At 47.3% G+C, this 19,488-nt stretch overlaps 1 protein-coding gene across 1 annotated transcript in view; it reads left to right on the top strand.

Annotated features, from left to right (window-relative positions):
• The window catches only part of FBXO47 (F-box protein 47), a 1,436,412-nt gene that overhangs the window by 1,149,137 nt on the left and 267,787 nt on the right, over positions 1 to 19,488 (top strand). The gene's annotated exons all lie outside the window — the stretch shown is intronic.

Here is a 19,488-nt window from a genome sequence, read left to right as displayed (position 1 = left end):
CAAGAAACCTTCACAATTTGCACGAAGCATTCCCAGACCCAAATCGCCCGCCATCATGGGAAAGGAATGAATTGACAGGTACCATAGACTACATCTACGTCACTGAACCATTACTGGTAATAACGAAAGATTTTGTAATTACAAGAGTTACAGCCAGTGACCACAACCCCCTGTCAACAACCTGGATGTCAATAAGGCCCCAGAACGAGTACGTTGAGCACCAAGTCATAGCCAACACGAAGGGAAACCGTCTACACCTTACAACTGAGGCCATTAAGGAAATAGAAAAAGGATTCAGCTCAATGCCAAATCACTTGGGCAAAAATAATACAGACTATACGCCATTCCTGACGAAGTTTAAGAAGACTCGTAAAATAAAAACAAACAGTGGAAATCCCCCAAGACACGTGTATGACCTAACACTGGTGGAGAAATGTCGGGCACTGCGTAAAATACAACGCAAAGCAAAATCTTCAGGATCTCCAGGGGCTGTGAGAGCGGCAGAAGCGGAAACCAAACTCTACAAAGCATGGGTAAAAGACCACAGACTGTCTCTCTATCAACAAGATGCTGAAAACATTCTAAAAGCGATAAGTGGCAAAAACATAAAAGAATTTTGGAAAATTTTGAGAGCGGTTAACGAAACCCAAGAAAACACAATCATAACCGAGATCGGGGAAACTACTTGGACAAAACATTACACTACTATGTACCAGGCACCAAGTACCAACTTAAAACTACAGGGCGGAATGTCTCCTGAGCCATGGATAATCATAGATGATCCACAGGAAATCCGAATGAAAATCAGAGGCTTAAAAAACTCCCACGCCCCAGGACCCGATGGGATCACGAACTCCGATCTAAAAACACTTGAAAATGAGTGGGCAAGTCTGCTAAGTAAAATCTTTGGCAGATGCTGCAACTTAAAAACGATACCACCCTCATGGAAACAAGCAACAATCGTTCCAATATTCAAGAAAGGAGACAAAAAGGACCCGATAAATTACAGACCAATTGCGCTCCTGGATGTCATAGGTAAAGTGTTTGGCTCAATGCTTCTCGATCGCTTCAAGATCTGGATGGAGGAATCACCCTGTAACGACCCACTCCAAACGGGATTCAAAAGAAATCTGGGCACGACAGCCAACATTCTAATGCTAAACGTGCTGAAAAACAGAGTACTGGAAGGAGGAACGAAAATCTTTGTGGCGTTCATCGATCTGACACAAGCATTCGACCGGATAGACAGGGCCCGCCTATGGTCCAAACTTGAAACCTGGGGCTGTCCACCGTCTATATTAAACCCGATTAAGGCACTATACACCGATACTTCAATACGCATCCGACTTGATCAAAACGGCCTTTTATCATCACCCATCCCAACAGCGAGAGGAGTGAAGCAGGGGTGCCCGTTGGCCCCGGCCCTGTTTCTGGCATTCATTGGTGACATCCAAAACGAGGATCCAAAAATTCGAGCATTTCCCCCAAAAATCTGCAAAATCCCGATAACACGATTGCTTTATGCAGACGACTTGGTCCTAATGGATCACACACCAATTGGTTTGCAGCGCCAACTGACAACGCTTCAAGGGTATATGCAAGAAAACAAACTGGAAATAAACGCAAAGAAAACAAAATTCTTAGTACTGGAAAAAGCGACCAGGAAAACAGAAAAACTGAAACTAACTTTGGAAGGATCACTGATCGAGCGAGTGTTCGACTTCAAATACTTAGGAGTAACCCTAGACTCCTCTTCGCAAGACAAAGCCATGCAATCGGTCCTGATGTCCAAAGCCAACAAATTGGCAGCCCAAGCTAGGGCCATAGATAAAAAGTTTGGAAGATTCTCACTGATCCCTGTGCTAGAACACTATAAGAAAAAGGTGATGCCGACATTAACATATGGGGGAGATGCTATGATGAACTTACCACGATCCATTTGGACAAAAATTGAGGCAAAGTTTTGGCGAAAAGTCCTCAGACTCCCAAACTCGACCCCAATAGCCTCAATCCGACGAGAGCTTAGCTTACCCTCTCTCAGAAGTTCAGTCTCACAATCGTCTCTAAGACTGTTCAGGAAATGCCGGATGGCTGAGCCACCATCAATATACTTTCTCATCAATCTCGAAATAGAAAGGAATACAAGCAAATCCCTTAAAAAAAAATGGAAAGAAGAAAACATCAGCTTGCTAGAACAGGTCAATGCAGACGAAGAACAACTAATAAAGTACCCAAAGAGAACCTTCACCAAAATCAAAGAACTCGACTGGATAAACACCCTGGAGACAGCAGGAAAAAATAAATTAACCTTACACCTGCCTCCAAACACGAAAAAACTCAATGAACTCCAGGAATATATAAAGAAGTTTCCATCCAGGAAAGGGAGAGACATGCTGATGAGAGCCCGTTTAAATGTCTTGCAGACAAATGAGATCTTGTCAATTAGAGGCCAGTCGGGAAACAACAGTTGTCGATTTTGTGAGATACAAGAAAAGGAAACAATCCGCCACTTGCTCCTAAAATGTGCCTCAAACCAACATATAAGAAGTCGATACTTAAAATCAACCTTCACAGATTTCATCATAGAGGACGAAGAAATATGTTGGTCTCGTTTGATTGGAGGCGACAAAACATCATGGCAAATAGCTTCCTATAAAATCTTGGAAGCCATAACCTGGCCGACAAAGGCACATTTTTAGAGAGCTGTTCTCATTTTCTTTCTTTTTTCTTCTTTCCGTCACGATCACAGACAAAAGACAGAAACCTCAAATTTTGTAAAAATCTTTTGATTAAATACAAATAAAATAAAAAAAATAAAAAAAAAACATATAAACACTCTTTTTAACATACATCATAAATTGGAATATTTCTTCTTTTTCTAAGAGAAATTCAAGTTCCAAATCTTCGTTCACACCCCTTTTTCACTGGAATGAATGGCTGAACCTTAGAGCATACTTAACTTTGTGCCTGCTCCCATGCCTTTGCTGGTGGAGGGGTGCTGGTATCCCTTCGGCTATCACTAAGGTGGATCCAATTCCTGTTGCCCTCCACCTTCATAGCAGTTTGAGTTGCGTAAACAATGCAGTGCAGCCCCTGGAAACGCTGCTTGTTCCAATGGCGCAGGAAGCTCCGAACGAAGATCCAGTGTCCCAACAGTAGCTGTCGCTTGCGTTGATCGTCTGTTTCCTTGCCGTTTTCTCCTTTAGTCTGTTGGTGAGAAGACACAACTTTTGAACATATAATCTTGACACTTTTGGTTAAAGCCCTAAGGTACTCCCTAAACTCTGCTTCTAGAACCTCTGCGGTCTTGTGTGCGTCTGATGCATGTAGGTGAAAGAGGTGTGTGTGTGTCGCTTATGCCCCATTACGATCTTGTGGGGGCTCAAATGGTGGTGTTTTCCTGGCTGATTTCTCAAATAAAACAGTGCTAGGGGCAGGCAATGGTACCAGGAATTTTTCAACTCATCGCAGACTTTTGCTAACTGGGCCTTAAGGACCCCAATTAGTCTCTCCACAATCCCGTTGGCCTTCCGGTGGTATACAGAGCACAACCTGTGGTTGATTCCCAGAAGTGAAGTAATTTCAGTGAACAAGGCATTAAAAAATGGGTTCCATAGTTGGATTTTCAGACCTCACAAATTCCCCACTGTGGAAATGCCTCCCTCTTCTGAAACCTTGCTCAGGATATACGCAGGGATCCACCTCAAGCCACCGGGATAATAGACAAACAACCACAATGAGGTGCTGATAATTGTTGCACCCCGTGATCATATTTATGAAATCCACATTGAGCTCCCTGAAGGGCCCAGACGGCCTTGGCAAGACTTCCCTTACTGACCTCATGGTGTTTCCAGGATTGCATTCTTTGCAAACTACACAGTTCCTTACAAATCGACTTACCTGTTCCTGGAGGTTTGGTATAAACCATTCTTTGTGCAGCTCTGCTGCAATTTGTTGCTGAGAAGTGTGCAACGGGTAATGTAGTTGCTCTAGAGCCAAAAGAAGCAGTTCTACGAGCATTACTACCTTCTCCGTCAACTCCTGTCTCCACAGCAAATCCGTGTGGAAGAGGACACATTCTCTCTTTTCCCAGAGCTCCTTTTGTTCTCTAGGGGCTTTTTCTTGTAGCTCTATAATCTGAAGCACTGGGACTGCGGTGTATGGGGCTGGCAACTGTACCTGCTGGGATACGGTTTCCATTTTCTGGGAATCTGTTAACGGTAAGTATGCCGCTTCCTTTGCCACCTTGTCCTCAGCATCGTTTCCAAAGGATGTTGGATTAGTATGGTTAGTATGCACAGCGCATTTAACTAAACCTACCTCTGTGGACAAAAATAATGCTTCAATTAGTCTGGATAGCCCCACAGAATGCTGGACAGGGGTCCCGTCAGATCTCCTAAACCCTCTTCTCTGCCACCTTGATAACCCGAATGCACAGTGGAGGTGGCATACGAAGAGTCAGAATAAATAATGACTGCCTTCCTTTTACTAATTTCTAGCGCCTCTATAAGTGCCACTAGTTCCGCCGCTTGCATGAAGTAATGCGAAGGCAACCATTTGTTCAATCCGACCCGGTATTCCCCATCCACAAAGCCTATAATGGCTGTACCTGTATGTCTCTCAACAGTGTCCTGATTAATGTTTGAAGACCCATCAACAGAAAGTACCTCACTGTGACTGGCTGAGGCATATTTTGAACTGTGGTAGCTCTCTGGCATAACCTTCCTTCCTGCGGGTGATATTACTTGCCCCAAATATACTACCTCTGCCTGGCAGTACTGAAATTTGTCTTTGTCCATTTTGTACCCCTTCTCCGCAAGCAGGATGAGAAGTTATTGAATCTCCTCGACACTGCCCAAATGAATAAATCGTCCAAGTACTGAATTACAGTACTGGACACATTTAAATTCCCCAAATCCATTTGAACCACCCTGTTAAAGACACTCAGAGATTCACAGTACCCCTGGGGCAACCTCATGTGCTTGAATCACTGACCACGATACGTTAACATCATTAGGTACTGAGAATCAGGGTGTAAGGGAACCGAGAAAAATGTTTTTTTTTTTTAATCAGTCACTGTGAAGTGGGTCGACCAAGTAGGGATGGTACAGAGAATGATGGCAGGATTCAGTACCACAGGAAATTCCACCTCAACAATGTTATTGAGGGGACGCAGATCCTGGACCATCCTCCAACTGGACCCCTTTGTTTTCTTCACAGGGTAGATGGCCATGTTGTAAGGGGATACAGAAGGTTGTATTATGCTTTGCTTCAACAACGCCATAATGGTCTCTTAAATCCCATCGTCCGCCTCTGTAGACATCGGGTACTGCTTAACCCGAGGTAATCTCACACCAGGTTTACATTTTATTCACACTTCTCCAACACTCTGTAGCAGCCCTACATCATGAGGATTGCTAGTCCATAAATGGTCCGGCAACTTTTCCAAATCCTCCTTGCAATATGGCAATGTATTTTTAACGATGAGCATGGTCTGGGCTACTTCATTTTGCTCTATCGCTATTTGGCAAGGTACTCCAATTTCAAAAACCATCTCTCCTGTTTTCTGTGTCTTCGAACAGTTGCTTGTGGGACACGCCCCTTAGCAATAAGGTTGGATCGATGCACAGAGCTATGCGCCATTCTCCGCCTTCCTCATCTGTGCCTGAGAGAACCATCCTGTTCTTCTTGATCACTATTGCCTCTAAGAGAATCGTAACAATTGAGCCTTGTGTTAACTCCGGTGGTGCAACAGACTAAAACAAGAACTCAGTTGGTACCTACCATGTCTGATTTCTGATCCCAGGAACCCAACTCAACAAAACCATTAATCCATAAGAAGCAAAGTTGAATGTACAGGTATCCCCCTTATTGCGCTGTCGCACCAATATGCATGCAAACATGCCGTTTCTCTTACAGGATACAAATCTGGGGTTGAACATACTATACCTTCCTCGGTAAAGGCAATCTACATCTGCAGCTTGCTCAAAAGGTCTCTTCCCTAAACATTCACTTGGTTGTCTGTACAATACAACAAAGGGGCAGATACATTTTGAGTTCCTACCTTAATATGCACATTTTCAGTATAAGGAACCAACATGATAACCCCAGAAAATCCCTGTGTCCATCGTTTTGCCTGACAAGGGGAACTCACCTTCCTTAATGCAAGATTTTGTAGCCCTTGTGTTGACCATAAATGAGAACGTTCTATCAACTACCTGCACACCTATATGGGGTTCCTCTTCTGGATTGGTGGTAGCGGGCAGGACTAGTTACATCAGAGACCCCTGTGGGCTCCCCTACTCCTGGTACATATTGGCACCAGGGAGTGAAAAAGGACTCCCTCCAAAAACACTTGCTCCAGTATAGGGAGTAACCGTTCCTAAGGGTAAAGGATTTTTCTCCCATGTCTGTACCGATGCTTGTGCATGCATAGTAGCTGGGTCCCATAGGTCTGTGCAGCTCCTGCTGCTGGGTTTTATTCAACCCGTGGCTTCTGTGATTGCACAGAGCCAGGGGCATATGGCAGTGTCTGGATTGCATTTGCTAAGCTCCCATGTTAACGTACTACAAACTGCAACAATCTCGTAACATGTGTCCCAACCATCCGCACGACCAACACTGAATTCCATAAACCCTCCATAATTATTTCCATTCGGTCCATTGAACCGGAGACCCATTCCTCCGAACCCACCAAATGACTCACTTCCTTGTGGAAATCCTCCCCATCTCCTCGGAGACCCTCTCATTTGCCTTGGACTGTGAGCATACCTGTCTATCCACCCCTGTGTCAGACCTGATTCACCATGTCCCAATTGCCCCTGCTGTTCCTCCATAGAGTTAGTAATTACTGCCCCTTTTAAACATAGCTTTGCCAATTTATTCTGGTCAACCTTAGCCTCTGCTTTTTGTGCCATGTGAAGATAGACAACACGTTCAAGTTTGGTTAACAAACAAGCTTTATTAACTTAAAACTCAGGATGGGGTAAGGCCTAACTTGCCCTATACTAAGGTGCAATTTCCCTACCAAAAGAAAACAAAGCAAAGTCTGTGTCAGGAAGTCCAAATTAATTGTCTGTCTGTGTCCAAAACCTATACTTGCCCTCATAACTAACTGTATACAATGTGTAGGGATGTCAGCATCAAAATGAAAAGTGTTCAAAATAAAGTTCAGAGTTTCTTCCAGCTCTTGGCTTGTAATCAGCTTCCCCTTCCCCAAGTTCAAAATAGTTCACAAGATACTGGAGTCTCCACCAAGAGTTCAAATCGTTCAGCTTTCCCAAAACTATACAATTCCTTGGGACTCTTCCCAGCTCTTTCAATATTGGTACTTTTCACTTGTTCACATAGGCAGTTCAATATCTTGATTTCAACTTCAAATAAAAGGCTGTTGCAAAACAAAGGTCTTTTTCAATACTTTCAGTGGCTTCTCCATACAGGATCCCCAGTCTAGGCACAGTTGTCAGACCACACAGTCCACCCATTACAGGTCACGCAACTGAGTCCCTTTTCTTGGTTACTCCTGGCTCTTGCCAATTTGTCCTCATAACATGCAGGTTCTTGATCTCTGTTGGCTCTTGCCAATATTTGGTTTCTCATACCATACCCTTCTGGGTATTATCTTGACTTAGCCAATACTTGTGTTTCAGTAATACAGTGCATGGTATCCGTTACTTTCACCACCTTTCTTGCACTCCACTCATGAGTGCTCAAAAGTTGCTTTTGCTCTGCTCGGCTTCAAAAGTATCTATAATGACTTTCAGTTTGTTCGTCATTCAAAAGTACTTGCTTTGGCTCTGTTCTGTATTCAAAAGTGTTAGGCAGAAACCTCTGCAGTTCCCTCTGGGACCACTACAAAAGATTTAAGACTACAGGTGTTTGGCAGTAAACCCACCTGGTAGCAGTCTGTACCACACAGATTCACTTGGTAGCTATGGCTGAGCAGTCAGAGTTCCCTCAAGAAGAGTTAGGCAGTATACAGAGTATTCACAATAGGTCAAAAGAACACAGTAGAACAAGTAAACACTGACCAGGGCTTGGTGTAAAAGCAATATAATTATTTATTTAAAACCACATTTAGAAAAACACACAGGCACTAATAGTAAGCAATTCAAAAACATGGTCACTAAAAGATATACACTCCCTTAGAAGAATATTAGACAAGTCTTAAGTAAAGCCCCACTTATTTTCAGACAGCGGTGAGCGCTTAACGTAGATGGCACTCTAATAATTCGTTTTAAAAGGGAGAGAAAAGCAGAGAATAAATTGAAACAGATCCCAACACTTTTTCACGAACACAACAAGAGAGGAAGGCAAAGTAACACCGTGAGTTTAGAGTCAGTGGGCCGGATCCACTTTAAGGGGATCAAAACGAAATGTGTCCAAGGTCACACGGTTGCAGTGCACAAGAGTCTTGTAAAGGTTCAAAAAGAGTTGGACCAATGAAAGGGACCAGTTAGAGCGTCAAGGCGGCCAGCCCAGTCCAGAAGGTTAAGGGGTTATTATTATCTTGTAGCAATCTTTAGAAAGGGAGGCCTGGCGGACACGGTACCTTAAAGTGGTGAGAAGACTCCAGCGGGGGCAGTTGTTCCTGGCAGCGGATGCAAGTCGGTGCTTCGTCCGGGGGAAGAGAGGATCTCGTCAGGGAGGAAGATAGGAGTCTGTTGCACTGCCAGTGAAGAAACCAGCCGCGGAGTTCTCAGTTAAAAGGAGCTGTCCTTTTATTCGCGGTCCAGTGGTAAGTCGCTATCCGGTTGCCGGGGTGCTTGGCACGGGCAATTTGACCTCAAGCCGGGCTGGGGTGCGAAGAGAAGAAGGTAAACTGGTTGTGCCCACCAGTCAGGGGAAGAAGCCTCTCCAGCCAGAAGATCTTCTCTGTCGTCGGGAAGTGGTGAGTCGGTTCCGCAGGGCTCCACCAGTGGTGTCGTCGTGGTAGGTCGGCTCAGCTTCTCCCTCGTCGGATTCTCAGGTCCTGTGGCAACTTCTGAAGTTCCAGTCCCCAAAGCCCTGCTTTTATGCAGCACACCCCCATTCACTCAGCCTAGCTGTCAATCAACCATGCTAAGTGGTGAGCCGGCCGGCTCACCACTTGGGCCAATCACACAAGAGTGCGACTTGAGGTACCAAGGTAACTCAGTCGAAGGTGCCTAAACCCCCTCCGACACCCCCTGTGGTACCCAGACAGAGTGGCACCACTTTTGGAGGCTTCTGTGGAGAAGCCCGCCAAAAAGTGGAACAAAGGGCTCGACTTGGGTTGGAGTCACAGAAGAGAACACAAACGCCATTTTAGAATCGAGTCCTGGCAAAAAATACCAACCGGCGAATTAATATTAATTAAATAAACCGGCGGTATGTTCGAGGCTATGAGAATTAAATAATTAAAGTTGGTAGCCTCGAACAATGGGAAACTCCCAAAGGGATATATTCGCGGTCGAATATAAAAAGTAGTATCCACTGCCACCAGCCAAAACTCGATCAGGGGAGACGGAGACATGCCCCCTCGACTAACAGACCCCGGGGCAATCGAATTGCCACGACCAGTACGTCCACAATATGATGGTTTGTACCGGTTTCTGTTAATAATTTGGGACAAGTAAAGCCAATGGTGACTTTACATGCGCTGGGAGACAGTAGTCAGTCCCAGGGTATGGAGTCTATGGTGGGGTGTCACTATGACACCCCTGTGTCACTGCACGGAGGGTGCTGTGTAACACACATAGTAAAAACACATGAGACGCTATGGAGTAAAGGACCCCATAGCCCATAAAACACATAAACAGTCAAAGGAACACCATAAATCATGTCCAAGAGTGGGAGAAAAAGAGTCTCACTCTTGGCAGGAGAAAAAACAAACTCCAGAAATCCAGCAAAGCTGCTGGGGGACTCACTAGGTTAGGAAATTCAGCCTAAAGAGAGAATTCTCCCTAACAAAATGTATTTATAAATGACTGTCAGTTCGTTTGTTATTCAAAAGTACTTGCTTTGACACTGTTCAGATTTCAAAAGCACTGAAGGCTTTCCTTTCGTTCGATATTCAAAACAATGATGATTGAATATTTGCCTGCCAGCCCGGTGTTTCCCACACTCATCGGTCGGAGCGTATGGCATTGCAAGGTACATGCCGCCTCCATCCCTACCACATTATCTAGATTGTGCTGAACTTCCCTGGGAAGTCCCTTCTTTAGCATGTGGTAAAACATCGCTACATTCTTGTCCCACGCTTCTCCCATCTCTGCCCTGCAAATCTCCTGAATTATCTGGATGTGTGCAGCAGGATAATCCTCCAATTTCATCGTTTTGGCTAGAATTGAATTGATATCAGGCATAATGGGATACATAATCCGCAAGGCCCCCATGCCTGCGCCGTGCATTTATTAACAGCTGCTCCATCGTGGGCATTTGTATCCAACTGAACTCCCGGATACCGCTCCCCATTAGGGCTGTGAATAAGCTGTTTATGTCCCCTATGGGTAACCGGCAGTATGTTTCTCTAATGCATAAATCCATTACCCCACCCCTGCAGCAAGTGAAGGGATTGTCTTCATCAAGTTATTCTGGTCCATGTGTGACCACGGGACATAATACGCCCTCTTCTCAGGCCCTTCTAGAGCAACGGAAAATGAGTGACATCCGCTTTTACTGGGACTTCCCCCATCTCTCCCCTGCTACTTACATGAATTAATCGAATCGGAAATGTCTGAAGGAGAAAAAAACAAAAGTTATTTGAATGAAAAGTACTTTCGTTTTTGTCTCCCGCCGACATTTCCGACTCCCCCACCCCCTCACTCAGCTTCTGGCGCACACAGTAAAGTGGGAACCGGCGCTGCAGGGTACTTTTCATTAAAACAACATTTTTTTTATAACTTTGCTTGTCGTCTGCTTTCCTTTTCATGGAAAAGGGGGACACCCCAGAAGACCCGGAATGTCGATCAAGGGGAGCAGGGGACACCCGCAACCTCTGCTCCCATTGACTGACATTTTTGGGATTCGTTTTTTTCCAATGCCGTATTTGGCAGTTTCTTCCTTTCATTTTTTTTTCTTGGGTTTTATATACAGATACTGCTACTTACTACTGCCGCTGTAGTACCCTGGCACGTCCAAAACCCCATGATGTACTCTCTGTCGCTGCTACTGTAGCGGGTGGTAGGGCTGCTACATCCGGCTCCCTCTGCTCGACATCCGAATCCCATTCCTCTTCCTCTTCTACTCTTGTTATCACATCCCCTGAAGCTTCTACATGCACGGAAGCATACTCAGCACTAAGAGTGCGGTCTCCCGTCCTCCCTGCTCAAACCCTGCACCTGTTGCAGTATCCCTGTTCTCCTTATCCACCTTGACCGCTTTAATAAATAATTTATCCAATTTAAGAACCTGCCCATGCCGCCACCTTCCTTCTACTACATCCCCTACATGTCTTCTCTCTTCTTCGCACTCTTCATCAGTTTGCCGCTGTAGCAGCTCTACATCTTCCTCCGCTAGTATCAGCACTTCTTTCATGTTTTCCTGTTCTTGTGTCTCTACCACTCTTCGCAGCCTATCCTCTATCCTAGCAGGAACAGGCCTAACCTCCTCCTTCTCCCTCATTCTTGATCCTCCATCTGCTCTTCTAGCTGTCAGTCTCGCTCTCTCTCTCATTCTTCCACCCTTAATCTATCTGTTAACCTAGCAGTTGGGGGGAGTTATTCCTTTTCCGCTCTCCATTCTCAATCTTTCTGTAGCTCTAACCATTGAACAAGTTACCCTTCCACTTTCGCTATGCCATTACATAGGCATAGCAGCTGATGGGGGCATCACATGTGTCCATCTCGCAACCGCTGGAGTGGCCTGTGGGGAAAATGGAGTTTCGAACTCAGGGTCTGTGTACCCCTCTGTGGGCGATATAGGATAGCACCCATATGGGGGCAGTGCAGAAGGAATTACTGCACCCTCCTTTTTCGGCCCCTTCTCTGAGATTTTGACACCTTCCTGCCTTTTTCATACATTCGTCAAAGCTCTAAGATATGTAACTGCTTCTCTAATTTTGAACCCTTGTGCCTCGTAGTTAAAAAAAAGTATGCAAGTTCTCCAGTATCCCCGTAGCATAGGTTCCCTCGATAGGCCAAGAATTTAGCATTTTACCCTTAGTTTCCTGCAGCCATTCCCTATGGTATTTGAGAAGGTTCGCCATATAGCTGTTATGCCTGCAAGGTTTCGTTCCAGGCTACGCACGCTTCATGCAACCAAGAAACGAATACTTCTGAACCCGGCTTTCCGAGGCGGCTGGAGGTTGCCATGGAAGTTAGGCAATACGTTGCTAGGGAGGCGCAACGTACGTGCTGGGTCACGGCGCTGATCATGTGTTCTTGGTTACTTAACACCGCCTCCCTGCTTGTTCGGTGCTTCTGATCAAGTATTGTTTCTGGGAGCTCCTCGTTTTTGATCTTGTTTCCTGATTCCCTGGTTTTCTGACTCTTGCTATTGAACCCGACCTTGATTACGGATCCTCCTTGTCTGTTCCGGTGCTTCGATGATATCCTGGTTTTTTTTTAACTTCGTCTTCCGTCCCTGGATTTGCATTTGTCTACTCCTTGGCCTGTTTTTGCTTGTGTGGTTACGACCCGGTTTGTTAAAAGGATTGCGTTTCTAAGTTAACTTATCTTCCTTCTCGGTACGATCACGGCTACGTGGTAGCATTAGCCGTCCAGAGACACAGCCTCCGCTGCGTCGTGGGACCGCCTCCGCTGCACGGTGGGAGACGTTCTGTCCAGCGACGCCGCCTCCACTGCGTCGGGGGACAGCCTCTGCTGCAACGTGGGACCGCTACCCGTCCGGCAAATACAGCCTCCGCTGCACCGTGGGAAAGGTTTGCCGTCCAGCGACACAGCCTCCGCTGCGCCGGGGGACAGCCTCTGCTGCAACGTGGGACCGCTACCCGTCCGGCAAATACAGCCTCTGCTGCACCGTGGGGAAACGTTCGCCGTCCAGCGACACAGCCTCCGCTGCGCCGGGGGACAGCCTCTGCTGCAACGTGGGAGCGCTACCCGTCCGGCGAACACAGACTCTGCTGCTCCGCGGGAGAGGTAACTTTCTGTTTGAAGGATTACTCATAAAACATACGGGGTTTGATTTTCTCGTTTCTCCAGTATGTGTCAGTGAATACGGGTACATCAATATCGGAATTCATGGTAAGAAGTTATTGTACAGTTAAAGTATTCTTGGCAGTCTCGTACTTAAGGGGTTGTGATCAGAAGGGTGGTTACTGTTTTGCAATACTTACTACGAATTATGACTCCTGCTCAGAGATTAGCTCGGCCCTTGATTAGCTTATTGGGGAAGGAGTGTTAGTAACTGTTTCAAGCATAAAAGTCTACTTGTATACTAGTTGTGCTTCCTTCCTTCTACAGCTACGTGGGTCTCGACGGGAATTCCATATATCTTTCAATTAATTGATCCCTCTGTATGTGTGATTGGTACCATTCAGAGGGTTACATTAGTGGGAAGAATTCATCTTCTACACTACGGGGTCAACCAGTGAAGAGGAATTCTGACAATAGCATGGAAGTACCTCACACAAATGATTCAACAGAGTCTCCATACTCCAACCCAATTTGCCCAAACTGATTTCACAAAAAAGAGCACCCTAGCCAAACCTGCGCCACAAACATTTTCCTCACCGTAAGAACCGCCCTTTTCCCCTTCCCGGTTTCTTAATCTTTCCCTGCAATCACTCACCTCACTCGCTTTCACCGCAATCACTTTGCTCAGCTACTTCTCACTCTGATGCAGAAGGTGAAAGTCAGGACACTGCCCCAAGGGCATCTACATCCAGGGAAAGACCACAGGGCACCAGGCATTCCACCTCCAGGCCAGCACTGCGGCCCAGATTGCTACCCAGGACACCTATACAGGCCAGGCAGGCTGATGAAGGGACAACAGCAGCGGATGGAATTGCAAATACAGAGCTGCCAGCAACAGCTGAAGGGGAGGCTGATGGCACGCAGTCCGCTGCCACCAGTTCAGTGGGTGAGGCAGCAGCCACAGCCCCACTCAGCGATGTGGATGTTGAAGCGGAGGAGTTCGAGGACATTGATGGCACAATCCATGTGGAATGTCCCCGCACCCCAAGCCCCCCGTCCAACCCCCAGCACACCACTCAGGGCACACCGACCAGGCCCATGCAGGTTTCTGCGGTTCAACTGCACAGTCCGCATCTCACAAGCAGCCCAGAGGCCAGCCCTGCAATTGCACACCCAGCTGCAGCACCCTCTACCTCCACAGCCCCCAATGACATGGAGGCATGCCTGTCAAGGGTAGAGGCCCGGCAGGACTCGATGCTTGAGCTGGTGTGCCAGTATGTGGCGGAGGGCGAGGAAACACGCTGTCAGATCTGGGAGGACAATGCTGGGACCATTGCAGCCATCAATGCAAGTGCCATTATGATCCGTGACAGTTTGCGGGCCGTCACACAGGCCCTAAACAGCATGCTCGCACACATGCAGCACCAACAACCTGCACCGGTGGTGCAAATCCCATCCGCATCCACCCCATCGTCCACACCTGCAAGCTCCGCTCCCTCGAGCCCTGTGCGGATGACAATGCACAGTGCAAGGCAGACAGAAACGCTGCCCCTGGACACAAAAAAGTCCGGAAATAGTGTGAGATGACAATGTGTGAGGGGGGAGGTGATGTTGGTGGTATTGAGGGGATTAAGGGGGTGTTAATTGGGTGTATGGGGTGTTAATTGGGGGAGTGGGGTGTTTATTGGGAGTATGGGGTGTTAATTGGGGGATATGGGGAGTTGGGTGTTTTGGGGGAGGGGGAGGGGGAAGGGCGTGCGAGTGGTGGAGGGAGGAGGCACACTGTTGTAATTTTCATTAATACACCTGTTGTGTTCAAAATCATTTAATGCCTGGGCATTGTTCATTTCGTGTGTGTTCATTCTATTCATGACAGCGCACAGTGCCCAACTCCCCACACACCCCGTGTCCATGTCCACACGGCCCCAGTGCTCAGAGTAGCACTGACACATGTCCATTAACATCCCTGTGGTTCAGAAGTAATCGTTGATCAGTGATTGGTGTACAGCACGGCCATCTTGTGCATCGCGTACTGGCAGGGGTGCTGCTTCTCCATCATCTTCATCATCCTCACCCGGTGCATGCATGTCAATGTCAGGTGGCAGTGGTACATGTTAGGGAGAAATCTCTTATAAGGCTTATTTCCCAAACCTAGTGAGTCCCCCAGCAGCTTTGCTGGATTTTTGGGGTTTGTTTTTTCTCCTGCTAAGAGTGAGACTCTTTTCCTCCCACTCTTAGGCATGATTTGAGGTATGTCTTTGACTTTGTATGTGCTTATGGGCTATGGGGTCTTTTACTCCAGAGGGTATCATCTGTTTTTCATGTGTGTTGCACAGCACCCTCAGTGCAGTAACACAGGGATGTCCTAGTGACCCCCAAACATAGACTCCATACCCTGGGACTGACTACTGTCGCCCAGGGCATGTAAAGTCACCATTGACTTTACTAGTCCAAAATTGTGAAGAGAACCAGTGCAAACCATCATATTGTGGAAGTACTGGGGGGGGTTAATTCGATTGCCCCTGGGTCTGTTTCCAAGGGTGCACTGTCCAGTCCCCCCTTGTCGAGTTTCTGGCTGGTGGCAGTGGTTACCACGCAAAATATTCCACCGGAATATTTCCTATGGGATTTTCCCATTGATTTTAAACGCACCACTTTTTGGTGCAATGTTAAAGATACCGCCGGTTTACTTATTTAATATTAAATCAACGGTTGGGTCTTTTTTCCAGAACTCTTTTATAAAATGGCGTTCGTATCCGTCTCTGTAACTCTAACCAAGGTCGAGCCCTTTGTTCCACTTTTTGGCGGGCTTCTCCACAGAAGCCCTCCAAATGGTGCCACTCTGTCTGGGTTCCACAGGATGTGTGGGGAGGGGAATTGGCACCCTGGACTGCGTTGCCTTAGCAACCCAAGTCACACTCTATTCTGATTGGCCCAGTGGTGAGCCGCTCGGCTCACCACTTAGCATGTTTGAGTGACAGCTAGGCTGTTGAATGGGGGTTTTTCTACATAAAAGCAGGGCTTTTGGGACTGGACCTTCAGAAGTCGCCACAGGACCTAAGAATCAAAAGAGGGAAGAAGCTGAGCCATCTGCAACGACAACACCACCGGTGGAGCCCTGCTGCAACGGCCTCACCACTTTCCCAACGACAAGGAGATCTTCTGCTGGAAGAGTCTTCTCCCTCTGAGCTGGTGGGATCAACTAGTTCACCACTTCGCCTTCCAAAGACGTCTCTTGGTCGACTCGCCCGTGCCAAGCACCCCGGCGACCGGATAGCCAAGCTTCACCACTTTGACCGCAAATAAAAGGAACGCACCTTTTACCGACAAACTCCGCGGCTGGTCTCTTCCCTGGCAAGTGCAACGACTACAAGGTTCCTCCTCGACGAGATCTTCTCTTCCCCTGGTCGAACCCACGACTTGCATCCACTGCCAGGAACAACTGCCGCCGCTGGAGCTTCCTCTCTCTTTAAGGTACTGTGTTCCACCTGGCCTCCCTTTCTTTGGATTGCTAAAGGTGACTCTTAAATCCTTGGCTTTCCAACTGGGTTGGTCCCAGACCTTCTAACTTTACTTCTTGAACCGCCCCAACCTCTTTTGAACACTCTGCAAAGACTTTTATTGCATTTTAAACCGTGTGATCCTAGGCACATTTTGCTTTGCTCCATTTAAAGTGGGCCTGGCCTATGAACTTTGGCTCTACAGTGTATACTGCCTTCACTGACTTGCTTTGGACTTATAAAAGTGTTGGGAACTGTTTTATTTTTATCTCTGCCTTTTTCTCTCCCTTTAACCCAACTATTGGAGTGCCATCTAGGTTACGCGCTCACATCTGGGTTTTTTTACAAATAGTGGTGTTTTAACTCTGACTTGTCTAATAGTTACTAAGGGAGGTGTTTATACTTTATCTGACTGTGTTTGAACTTGCTTTGATTTAGAGTGTTAGTGTATTACCTAAAGCGTGTTTTAAATAAATAATTATATAATTTTGATACAAAGCTCTGGTCAGTATTTGCTTGTTCCACTGTGTTTTTGGCCCTATTGTGTATACTCTATATACTGCCTTACTCTTTTTGAGAGAAGTCTGACTGCTCAGCCACAGCTACCAGGTAAATCTGGGTGGTACAGACTGCTACCAATTGGGTTTACTGCTTACTCCTGTAGTCTTAATCTTCTTGCAGTGGTCCCCAAGGGAACTGCACAGGATTCTGCCTAACAGTACATTTCTCCGGATGCACATGTTGTGCAGCATGACACAGGCCATGGTGATCTTTGCCACCTTCTCAGGACCATAAAGAAGTGCTCCACCAGACATGCTTAGGCAGGGGAACCGTGCCTTCAACAGGCCAAAGGTCTGCTCAATCACAACACGGGTATAGGTATAAACCCGATTGTACTTCTCTTCGTACCTGTTACGTGGGTTCCACACAGGGTAAGTAGCCACGGCTTCAAGGGATAGCCTCCATCACCTGCATGGGAGCACAAAGAAGTATGTGTGAGTCAATCTGAGCTGACATCTTTAGGATTCACAACCATGGCTGCAGCTATTTGGTGTCGACATGCACATGTCCCTGTATGTATGTACACAGGTTCATTTGATGCTTTGTGTACTGCACTATGGTCTGCTAGTGTGGATTGCGTTGTACAGATAATGCAGGGTGTTCACTTGCATGCTGATGCGGATGTACTGTGGATGCGTAACGATGTCTTGCCACCCATAATTGCAGTGTATGCTATTCTGTACCTAATCACACTAGCGCCATTAGCCCAGTTGTAATCATGTTTAGTCATTCATCGCTTGACATACCCATGGTGGTCTGCTTGTGCGTCTTGCATGTTGTCAATGATGTACGGCATTGGTCTTAAATATGGCATTGATGTGTGATGTTCAGGTTGGGATGTTCAGGCAACAGTGTTTAGCTCTGAGTGTATTGTCCACTCACCGCCCAATCCCACCCAGGTGGAGTATGCATCCCCCCCCAATCCCACCCAGGTGGAGTATGCATTCCCTCCCCCCCAATCCCAACCAAGTGGAGTATGCATTCCCCCCCATCCCACCCAGGTGGAGTATGCATCGCCCCCCCAATCCCACCCAGGTGGAGTATGCATTCCCCCCCCAATCCCACCCAATTGCAGTATGCATTCCCCCCCCCCACAATCCCACCCAGGTGGAGTATGCATCCCCCCACCTCACAACCCTGATGCACTGCCATGGACCAGTCAGGCAACTTACCGAGCAGCCAGGCACGTCGTCCGGCATGTCGCTCCATGTAACGTAGTAGCGTGGAGTTATGCAGCACCAGGGCATCATGTGTAGATCCGGGATATCGGGCGCAACAATGTGTGATGATCTTGCTGGAATCACATACCATCTGCACATTGATGGAGTGGTATTGCTTGCGATTGCGGTACACCACCTCATTGGCATGAGGGGCCACCAATTCTACATGGGTGCAGTCGAGGGCACCAACGCAATTGGGCATGCCTGCCAGTGCATGGAAGCCTACTTTGGTGTCAGCGAGCTCGTGGCCAGTCCGTGGTAGGTACATTTGGATGCTTGCATGCTTCAGGAGGGCATCAAGCACTTGGGTCAGCATGCAGGACATGAGTGGTTGTGATATGCCATGCATCTGCCCCACTGTGTGCTGGTAGGTGCCTGTGCCCATGAAGTGGAGCACAGACACCACCTTTAGTAGTGGGGGGATGGCAGTGTGTATTTCTCTGAGGCTGACAATGTCGTTGTATATCATGTGCACTATGGTGGTGATGGTGTCCCGGTCCAACCGGTACATGGTGTGGATCTGCTATGGGGTTAGATTGAATGGACTGGGCCTGATGCGAGGGATTGGTGGCTGCCTACGTGGTACCACTGGCTGCACTGGTTGAACTTGCTTGGCCTATCTCACCCTCCTTCACCTCCTGCGTCTCCTCTGTGCTGCCTGTTGTTGTAGCTGTAGTTGTTGCTGTTGTTGTAGCTGTAGCTGTAGTTATTGCTGTTGTAGTAGCAGTACAGGCATGTCCTCCAGCCCCATGATTGCAACAGCTAGTGGGATCATTTTGGTGTAGGAAGTGGTGTGGTGTGTGGGTGTACTACTTTTGTACTGGGACAGGCTCCTTTGACTCCACCTGTGGTGATTGTGTGCACCTTTGGCAGTTGCCTGCACTGCAGGTTGCCATTTGCGGGTTGTCCACAATGCCTGTATTGCCGCCGTCGTGCAGGCCCTAATTACTGCCATCGGGATGCCAGTAAGAGCATGCCTGTGTAACTTGTGATGGCCTCCTGTTAGCGGCATCCCGGTATTGGCGCCATGAAGGGGCGTGTGTACGCGCGCATGCTGATTAGTAGGGGCACGGTATGGGCGGTGGCGGTATTGGCGGGTTGTCGGCTCGTAATGGCCCGGACCCGTTAACGATGCCGGTAATGCCATTCCGC

Source organism: Ambystoma mexicanum, chromosome 13, assembly GCF_040938575.1.
Source record: "Ambystoma mexicanum isolate Mex_15411 chromosome 13, UKY_AmexF1_1, whole genome shotgun sequence".
In the NCBI taxonomy this organism is placed as follows: Eukaryota; Metazoa; Chordata; class Amphibia; order Caudata; family Ambystomatidae; genus Ambystoma; species Ambystoma mexicanum.
The sequence above is the reverse complement of the archived record's forward strand: the minus strand, read 5'-3'. Positions and strand labels throughout refer to the sequence as shown.